The sequence below is a fragment of the Acipenser ruthenus genome, chromosome 5 (assembly GCF_902713425.1).
Source record: "Acipenser ruthenus chromosome 5, fAciRut3.2 maternal haplotype, whole genome shotgun sequence".
Taxonomy (NCBI): domain Eukaryota; kingdom Metazoa; phylum Chordata; class Actinopteri; order Acipenseriformes; family Acipenseridae; genus Acipenser; species Acipenser ruthenus.
This window is the reverse complement of record NC_081193.1, coordinates 17764896-17774661: the sequence shown is the minus strand read 5'-3', so window position 1 is coordinate 17774661 and position 9766 is coordinate 17764896.

The following is a 9766-nucleotide window of genomic DNA, read 5'->3' as shown; positions in this document are numbered from 1 at the left end:
AATATTATAGCAGAATTTCCATTAAAATGGTCTAGCTACTGGTAGTCTAATATGTGTTTGTAATTTTTCCACTCTTAGATCATATGATCATATTTATGTCACAAAAATCTGTACAGGTTTAGGCTGCTTAGTTTCAGATCTTTGGCACTTTAGCCTAATTTTATTTTTGATTAAAAATAAAAAAATTAAAAAGCCATTACAGCAAATAAAAATTGGTCATAACTTTGATGCTGTTAAATATTTTATCACAATTGCGAGAGTGAAAAGTTTCCACTTCAACAAATTATTGATTATGGGGCAGCAGTGTGGAGTAGTGGTTAGGGCTCTGGACTCCTGACTGGAGGGGCGTGGGTTCAATCCCAGGTGGGGGACACTGCTGCTGTACTCTTGAGCAAGGTACTTTACCTAGATTGCTACAGTAAAAAACCCAACTGTATAAATGGGTAATTATATGTAAAAAAATAATGTAATTGTATGTAAAAATAATGTGATATCTTGTAACAATTGTAAGTCGCCCTGGATAAGGGCGTCTGCTAAGAAATAAATAAAATAATTTGCCAAATATCAGTGTTTTGACAGTTGCAGATGAATGTATTGTCCTTCTTGATTGAGTAAAAAGCAACCATTATAGCTTATGGGGTAAAGTGTGTAACTCTTACACAGTTAAAGATCTTATTATGGTTGTGACATGCAAAATGACTCCCAAGACAAAAGTGCAATTTGACAGAGTAATGGCAATAATGCATATTTTGTGGGGTTTGTAAAAAAAAAAAAAAAGTGTTTTGGTTTGGTTTATAAATAAATGTAAAAAGAAAATATAAAAGCAACCTGTGCATTCCCAGCATCATTGCTAATAGTAGTTTCACATTTTCTTAACTTCCTTCACTTAGAGTAGGAAATATTTTTTACGGAATATTAAAGGTAATTTTGTAAAGACTTTAACTGTGTGTGTTTATATTATATAGTTTTGTATGTTTTGAATTTAAATTGGGCAGGGATGGGGTTAAAATCCCATCCCTGCAGAAGTGTGGAATGTGGCCATTCCCAGATTGGTTAATTGATTGCCAATTTAGGGATGACCACCACTATAAAAGAGGAGCTGGGCGATAACTTTAGAGGAAGGACTGGGAACAGTACCAGGTTCTGCTCAGTAGCTGTGCACCGTGATATCATAGCTTGGGTGCTATTTTGTGTTTTGATATGTATTTTTGGTTTCTTTGTCACTCTCTTGTTTGATTTTGTGTCATTTTTATAGAAGTGTGCATAAAGGCCTGCCATCCTTGACCGCAATGCTACTTTACCACAATACTTTCTGTATTATGTTATCATTTATGGAGCATGTTGAAACAAGACAGTGGTAATTTCCTTAATGGAAGTCATTCACGTGGACAGCAAAATTGTCTATCTTAGTTTTTAGTAGTAATAGTTTTAGTATTGGTAGTGTATGGCCCTGTTCACACTAGTGGGCTGGCCTAGGGCCGCCTCAGGGCCCGCCGCATATTTAGATCTGCAACCCCGTACACATTTGCGGCTTAAGGCGCCTTTGCATGTTCACATATGAGATTGAAAAACAGGCCTAAAATGTGGCGAATTGTTGTTTTTTTTTGTTTTCACTCGAATGGAAGAGCTACCGGGATATAAAGTAATCCTTGATTTGTGGCCGATGTTATTTATTAATTTTTTTTTTCTCAGTGCAGCGCAGTAGCAATTGTATGGTGTGTGTGTATTTATATATATATATATATATATATACATTGTTGACTATTTTGACTTAATGTTATGGTGCATCAACAATCTTAATGTTTGTGGTTGAGAACAGTATTTCATTGTGTGTGTAAAAGCAAGCAGCGAAAAGAAATGAGCTGCATTTTAATGTAAAGACGCACACTTCTGTAGCTCATACTTGCCAACATGGAAACTGTTCAGCGGGATGCTTGTCTCCGGTGGGGGGGTGGGAGGGGCATATGCATCATACACATGGAAGGAGTCATACGCAAAAAACATTCATTATCATATAATAGACATATGCCCCCAACTCAACATGACACGACCATCATGACAGTAAAAATAGACATAATGAAGCGTTCTTACCTTTGTATAAGTTAGTGATCAGCAGACTTTCACTAACTACTGTGCAAAATAATTGATTTTTTTTCTATGGGTAAATATCGTGACTTTCTTCCTATCAATCAGGATGCGGGACATTTGCTAGGAAATCAGAACTGTCCCGACCAATTATTGAGATCCATAATCCTGCAGTTTTTATATGTATCACTTAGTTGGGGGTACTGAGCGACATAACCAAATTGGTCATGTGATACGAAAAGGCATCCCTAAGTTGGCTTTGCGTTCATATATATATGTAAAGGCCGGCCCTTGTCCTGGATTGCAGGCCCTGGGCCACATCAAAACTGACTTTTCTTTTTTGGAGTGTTCACATATAAGTGTGAATGGGATCTAAGTTTCCTTAATAGTATATTAGCAGAGGAACAATTAAAATTGCAGTACATAAGCTCTCCTCACAGGGATGCTTAATGAAATAACTGTCAATCACAACATCTCCTGCAATGTTCGAAGGAACAGTTATTCCATAGAGGAGAGTTAGACCATGGAAAGAAATTAAAAGCTTGAGGCACAGATGACAGATGCCAAGATCTTCTCTTCTGGTTTGGCAGGAACTACCCTCAGGAAGATAATGAAGGACAGTTGACGCCCTGTATAAGAGACACAGTTGCACAGGAAGCTGTTGGGAGGACGGTCTTTATTGGATAAATTGTCAAAAGGATTTAGTGAAGGGTGTTGAGCCTTGTCCCTAGAAATACAGCAGGCCTCAAAAAATATGTTGAAATAAAAGAATACCAATAATATCTCTCTAATTAATAAATACAAAATCAACTCTTGCTCCCTGTCCTTGCGAGGAGGTTTGTGTTGTACAGTACATGCTTAGCTACAGGTGCTGTACATACAGTGCCATAAACACCAGAGACCTTTCTCAAGGCTGAGAAACCATTACTTCAAGGAAATGAAGATCATTCCTGCAGTCTGGGAACAGATCCATCTGATGAGATTAATGTAAATGTTGTCTGGCTGAAATAGGGTAAACAAATGCATTTTTGTTTCTCATTCTTTCTAGTTTTGGCTCCTTGTTTTACTGAAGTTGTTGTCTTACGCTCAGTTAGTGAAGGCCTGCAATGAGACAAACATTACAATGTTTATGTAATCGGTTGTAAGATACTACAAGAGTCAGTATGAGACTGACCCTTATGTACTGTGAAAGGTGATAGTATACACAAGGGAATTTCTCTGCCTAAAAATGCCAAGCTCTTTTTTAAAGTACAAGCTTTGCTCCTCAGCCTCCGCCTGCTCATTGGGTTTCCTCTTCCTGTTATATCACGTCTTTGTTTGGAACATCACAGCGGATCCATATGGTAATTCATTCAAATTCTGGATTCCTGCAAGGAGCCACACTAGATTAATTACTGGACACAAGAGCAAAATAAATATTAGTAAAAAATGTGCGCTCCCTCAATATATCGGTAGGTATTTTTAAAAGAGCAGTATAGAATTGTCAACACAAATGTGTTGGTTATACATGTGTTTGTGGGCAGTCTGCACCCAAGGTTAATGACCTCCTTTTCATCATGACTGGGAACTAATAATGACTTGCCATGGTTAGCGTTACAACTCCACACCCTTATATAGAAACTTGTTCTGACTTGGAAGTTGCTACAAGCAGTTCAGGTGTTATTTTATAAAAAACTACTAAAATATCAAACATTTACACTTTTTTGTTTTTCTTACTAGTTATATGTTGACTAAGTTTAGAATGCATTTTAGTGAAACCTGGCACAAACTAGCCTAAAATATGAGAAGCGATACCTTTTTAATAACTGACAATACTGTTCTACCAAATTTTAGAACAGTGGTCTGACACATGTTTATATTCAAATTTTAATTCAGATTAAATCGGACTTCAAGCCAATATACTTCTCAAGAGAAGTATCGTTTTCATGTTCTGTTTTTGTTTACAGCTTTACCTATAACTGTACATTGCCTGGCAGTGTTTCTTCTCAATGGGGAGGGTCCGCAACAAATCGTACAGAGTCCAGTGCTCTGGGCTTGCTGTGTTAGTTATGAATGTAAAAGAAAATCTAAATGTTTTGCTCTGAAATGTGTTTTTCAGAAAATTGTCAACACAGTTGTATTGTATCCATTCTGTAAGTTGTTTCATGTGTGAGATTCAAGAGTTTCAAGCAGCAGCAGTGCAACACTCCGCCTCCCCTCACACGTCACTCAGCTGTCAGAGGAACATCCCTGGAGCGTGAGTGCGCGTCAATGTTTCACACTGTGACGAACGATCAGTTTTTGTTGAGGCGATAAACATGAAGTGTTAGTGAAAATGTCACAAGGTCAGAAGAAGATATGGTCGTATTTTTTTAAATCAAGTGCAAGTGAGAATGAGCCCGCTAGTAAGAAAAAGAAAATGGACACAAAGACTGATGATGAAACCCACGGAAAACAACCAGAAGATTTACCAGGTACTTCTAAACATCTTCACAAGAGTCATACACTAACTGCTGGACAACTGTTTTATCTTTTCCTATCATTGAATGAATCATTTAGGTGCCAGCAGTATCTTGTGAAAGGCAAGCCAAACAGTTTTAAGTATGCTTTGACACCTCGGACAGAGAACAGTACCCCTCATAAATACAGCAAATAGGGGGTGAAGCCAAGGACCAATTGAGAACAATGGGCTGTCTCTGATTGAGAACGACCAATGAGAAACACCTCACGTGGATTCGGGCACAGCCCAAAATAACCAAACCAGCCAAACACAGGGTGGAAGTCAGGACAACAAAACCAGCCATGTGACTTTCAGAAACACTTGACCCATGGGACAGCTTCCCATACGAGCTTCCCATGAGCTCCCCATACTAGAAGTGTGCCCCACAGAACAGAACAGAACAGCGCTCCAGGAAAGAGAATGAAGTGAGCTCCACCTACTAGAAGTGGCTTGGAGTTCGGAGGAACGAAATGTAAGCTAAACTGCTCTGAAGAAAGTTTCTGAATCATGGGAGCATAAGTGCTCGAATTCACAGAAGGCAAGGAAGAAGCAATGTTCTGAAGAGTGGCTAAAATCAGCTTTGAAGAGAGCCGTAGCTCTTTGCCCTACGAGAGACAGAAACAGTAAACGGAAGCATAGCCAGCAGCTGGGCCTAAGGTCATGTACTAGCCGTACAGATGAATTGCAACGTGAACACTTCTACGTAACTACATTTTCAAATGCAATTACATCTGATCACCTGAACTATTTCAACAAGCTGATCTCTATTTGAAAATAACGATTTGTTTATTGCGAGCCTATGCAACACTGCATACTTCAAGCAAAGTACCATCTTCTTTCATTGGGACTTCAGATCCAAAGAGCTGCAGTGTTCATCAACACAGATTGACTTCTTTATATGGAAATCGATATCTGATATTAAATACATATCTAATATTAAATACTTTATAACTTGAGAAAGTAACTGAAGCAAATGCTATCAAGTTAAGTGGATAAACTGTTCTAGGAATAGAATATTACTTCCTGTTTTAGAGTGTGTAAGAAATGTATTTTGTTTGTTGAAATGTGCAACTCAAAGGAGTTGCCTCGTTAATGCAGTGAATTTGATCATTGCCCCATTTCTGAGTTAATTTGAATATATAATCAACTGAGGTTGATAACATATTATTAGTTTGGTACGTCACGTCTAAACTAAATTAAGACGGTAAAACTAATTTGCTAAATTAGATACTGGAATGTTGGATTCCATTCTGAATGAGAAGTTGAATTAATTCTCGTGCATATTGACATGATCAATTACAACGAGAAACAGGTATCGAAAATATTAATGCAAAGTAGACACTTTGTGTGATAAGCCATATTTAATATTAGTATATTAACCATGTATGCTAATGAGGTTATGGTTGTTGTAATCGTTTGACTATGAGATCAATGAACTGTATACTATTCATGCATATCTCTAACCAATAGCCTTTCCTTTCTGTATTATTAGATTAGTTGTGCACCCCTTTTTATTCTTAAATAAACTACTGTTTTATATTTCTGACATGTTGTGTGAATGTCGGTTATTGTCTAATGGAATCCGAGTTTTACATGATCCCGAACTTAAATATGGTATGTCTCATTTATTACATTTGGACGTTCTTAAACAGAGCGCCTAGAGACTAATTTATATTTAAATAAATTGTATACCTAATTCACTATACTGCCTTAAGCAATGACATAGCACACCAGCTGGAAAGTCTAAATTTTTGGCCTCAAAATCTCACTCTTTGGGGCTAGGCGTGTCACTCTTTGGGATAGTCAACTCTTGGCATCTGTGCACTTATGGATTTGTTAGAGAAAGTGTTCTATAATATGCCAGCAAGCCAGCACAACAAAATTAAATGGAGAGCAATGACTATGACTACTATATTTTTTTATAAAATAATAACACACACATATATATATATATATATATATATATATATATATATATATATATATATATATAGTAACAGAACCACTGCCACACGGGTTCGTTGCCCCTTTAAAAACTGACTCGACACACAGGAATTGGAGGTTCAGCGCATATGCGCACTTTTAATAGTACAAACAAAACAAAACACAAAACAAACACCTAGCTCTTTACGAGCACTAACTAAAAACTTACTGGAACACCCTGACTATAAGTGGGACGGCTAAGCCGTTTCCCCACCAAACACAACACCAGAAACAAAATGAAAACAGGTTTAAATTTCACACGCTTTACCTCTCGACTGCGCAGAAGCAGAGCACCTCATCTGCCTCATTCTACTCAGCAGCCTTGAACAAACTGACTGCTCCCCTTTTATACCCTGCACTGCCTCTAATTTAATAATAAGCACCAGGTGCAGGGGATTATTATGATTTCCATTACACGAGAGTAGATGTTAAAACTTCATGCTGATATGAACTCGGCTCTCGCCAAGATAAGCACCAACTAAGACGTAGCTTTACAGTAAACTAATGTGATCCATATGTGTCTCCATCCATTTACGTTTCCTTCCATATGATGATGTAGATATCCTTCTGTCTGGTGTTAATGGCTGAAGTGTAATGCTGGCTCCAGGGATCAGCTTATTTTGCCTCCCTGGCGCATCAGCACACACAACGGCTGCGATGCTGGCTCCGGGGATCAACCAAAGTGCGGCCTCCCCAGCGCATCAGCATGACAACCGTCTGGATTGAGCTAAGTAGGGTACATCTCTGGGGTTTTCAAGTGGGCACCTTCCATCCTCAGTGTTTCGTCGACTAGCCCACGACACCTCAAGAGGGCTCGACGGTGATTCTGGCGTCCCAGCATCACCCCCCTCCGTCCCCCACTCAACTCAGCCCAGCTTACTTACCTGTCCCCAGCCAGAATCTTTCCGTCTCAACCACAGCCAGTTGCTGCTCCTCTCTGCTGCTTCAGATAAGTTCTTCACTGTGCGACGCAACTCTTGGCCACTGAATCCGACGTCTCTGAGAAACCGGGTTGTAGAGTGTGCCACAAATCCTCGACAACCCACTTCCACTGGGTAAACCCGAACTCTCCATCCTCGCTGTTCCGCTTCAGTGGCTAGTTGAGCATACCGCAGTTTCTTCCTCTCATACGCCTCATCTACAGCGTCCTCCCATGGCACTGTTAACTCTACCAGGTGAACAAGGCGTGCTGATCCAGACCACAAGACAATATCTGGTCGAAGGTTAGTGGAGGCAATCTCAGGTGGAAAAATAAGCCGTTGACCAACATCTGCCAGCATATTCCAGTCTCTAGCAGCTTCCAGTTGTCCTGGGCGAGGATTGGTTTTAACACCTTTTCTTGGTGGTTGCTCTCCTGGGCGGAGGAATGTTGTCTTTTGTGTGTAATGTTTTGATGGAACAGGTGGCAACTTATTGGTCATGTTACGCTTGTCTTCCAATGCTAAGGCCAAACATCGCAGCACCTGGTCATGGCGCCAAGTAAACCGTCCTTGGCTAAGAGCCACCTTACATCCTGTCAAAATGTGCCTTAATGTTGCAGGTGATGAACACAAAGGACATGAGGGATCCTCTCCTACCCAGAGGTTTAGGTTCTGTGGTGATGGGAGAACATCATATGTTGACCTGATGAGGAAACTGATCCTGCTCTGTTCCATTGACCATAGGTCTTGCCAGCCAATCTTGCGTTGTTCCACACTCTCCCATCTCATCCATTCTCCCTGTTTGGCCTGGGAAATGGCCTTTATACACCTCATCCTCTCCTCCTGCTTTTGCACCTCGTTGACTACCAGCTTCCTTCTTTGAGCTGGGGCCGCCTTGTGCCATGTAGGAGGAGTTGAACTGAAACCAAGACCCCCTCTTCCATGCTGAACTTGCCCCATGATATCACCAATTCGAAGGGCAGCCTTTGCATCTTCCACAGCTTTCTTTGCCGCCCACTTTCTTCCAGTTTTCAACACAGGTGCTGCCTCCCTTACGCATTTATCGCGTGACTCTACTAATGTCATTTCCAGTCTGACCTTGGCGCACTTAAACTCCTCGGTTAGAGCAGAGACTGGTAGCTGCAGTATTCCTTTACCATAAAGTCCCACTCTGCTGAGGCAGCGTGGAACTCCCAACCATTTCCTGATGTATGAACTGATTAAAGCTTCCAGCTTCTCTACTGTTGTCAAAGAAACCTCGTACACAGTCAGTGGCCACAGCAACCTCGGCAGTAGACCAAACTGAAAGCACCAGAGTTTTAGTTTACCTGGTAGAGCGCAGCTGTCTATGCTCTTCAACCCTTCCACTGCTTGTTGTCTAACTTCTCCCACACGAACTGTGTCCTTTAGATCCCCGTCGTACCATCTCCCAAGACTCTTCACTGGCTTCTCAGACACTGTTGGTATTGCCTCACCATTAATGAAGAATGTTTTATCTACTACTTTGCCTTTAATTATAGAGATGCTCCTTGATTTAGTGGGCTTGAATTGCATTCGTGCCCATTCAATGTTATTGGTTAATTTGCCCAATAATCGATTAGTGCAGGCTACTGTTGTAGTCATGGTTGTCATGTCATCCATGTATGCTCGAATTGGTGGTAGTCGCATTCCAGAAGCCAAGCGCTCTCCTCCTACTACCCATTTTGATGCCCTAATGATTACTTCCATTGCCATGGTAAAAGCCAGTGGAGAAATGGTGCATCCTGCCATTATTCCAACCTCTAGGCATTGCCATGTAGTGCTGAATTCTGAAGTTGAAAAACTGAATTGCAAATCTCCAAAGTAGGCTTTCACTAAATTTGTTATTGTCATCGGTACACTGAAAAAATCAAATGCTGCCCAAAGTAGTTCATGTGGCACTGAACCATATGCATTAGCCAAATCCAGGAATGTCACATGGAGCTCCTTCCTCTCCTTTTTAGCTGATTGAATTTGTTGCCAGATCACATTGATGTGTTCTAAGCAACCTGGGAAACCTGGAATGCCCGCTTTTTGTATTGAAGTGTCAATGAAGCAGTTCTTTAATAGGTAAGCTGACAATCTCTGAGCAATAATGCTGAAGAAAATCTTGCCTTCTACGTTTAATAGGGAAATGGGACGAAACTGACTGATGCTTGTAGAATCTTTTTCTTTAGGTATAAAGACTCCACCTGCTCGGCGCCATGCTCTTGGTACAACCTGTTTTTCCCATGCCACTTTCATCAATTTCCACAGAATTCGTAGAACTCCTGAAGCACTC